Source organism: Sinocyclocheilus rhinocerous, unplaced genomic scaffold (assembly GCF_001515625.1).
Source record: "Sinocyclocheilus rhinocerous isolate Xijiao unplaced genomic scaffold, SAMN03320098_v1.1 scaffold1093, whole genome shotgun sequence".
In the NCBI taxonomy this organism is placed as follows: domain Eukaryota; kingdom Metazoa; phylum Chordata; class Actinopteri; order Cypriniformes; family Cyprinidae; genus Sinocyclocheilus; species Sinocyclocheilus rhinocerous.
Window position 1 is genome coordinate 999,234 of NW_015626381.1, and position 1,111 is coordinate 1,000,344.

At 38.1% G+C, this 1,111-nt stretch overlaps 1 pseudogene; it reads left to right on the forward strand.

The window, feature by feature from the left end:
* The window catches only part of LOC107713165 (solute carrier family 12 member 1-like), a 37,708-nt pseudogene extending 37,241 nt beyond the window's left edge, over window positions 1-467 (forward strand).
* The last annotated feature ends 644 nt before the right edge of the window (window positions 468-1,111 follow it).

The window sequence follows — 1,111 nt, forward strand, 5'->3', positions numbered from 1 at the left end:
AATTGAAATAGTTACACTACTTATTAAATTTTAAATAGAGTAACTTGTAATCTGTAACCTATTACATTTCCAAAGTAACCTTCCCAGCACTGACTAGTAACATGTGTGTTTTTCTCCGTAACTGTCTGTCAGAATGCAGGAACTTCTGAAGAAGTTCAGGATCTAATGCGCCGACATCAAAGTTATCACAGACATCAACGTCAGGCCCAGCGCAGAGAGGTGTGAATGAAAAACACACACAATGAATCCTCATTTCATTCACTGACCACGTGCTCCGAATGCACTTACTCACTCTGTGTGTGTGTGTGTATGTGAGTGTGTGCATGCGTGTGTGTGTCTATGTGTGTGTGTGTGTCAGCTGGAAACTGTTCGAAGACATGATCGAGCCGTTCCAGATACGAGGAGCACTGACGCCGACCGTCCTGATACGAGGAAACCATCAGAGCGTGCTGACCTTCTACTCCTGAAGAGCAGAACACACACACACACACACACACACGCACAGACACACGCAGACACACGCACACACACACGCACACACACACAGAGACACACACACTCACACTCACACACATACACGCACACGCACACGCACACACACACACACAGGCCGTGTTCAACAGCATACCACTCATGTATATTTTACATGAAAAATGAATCCATCTATATCCGACTTATTTGATCAGACATTTTTACACAAAGTAACATTAAAAATGCAAAATAAAAAGCCATTCACTGAATTTAGCATATGATAAGGCATATTGTATATGAAGAATGAACCCATGATCTATATTTATTATTTGATCAGACTGCCAAAAAAACTTTTCTTATTATCGATGCTGAAAACTGCTTTTGCTGCTTGATGTATTTGTGAAAACTGTGATACACTACCATTCAAAAGTACGGGGTAAATATGATTTTTTTAAAATATATGCATAAAATTGATCAAAAGTGACAGAAAAGACATTTATAATGTTGATTTCGATTTCAAAGAAATTTAGATTTTTTTAAAACTTTCTATTCATCAAAAACCACCAAAAGTCATTTTTACCTAAAATAACATGAATCATTCTGAATCAAAGCCATGACTGAATTTAACATGCAACATAAT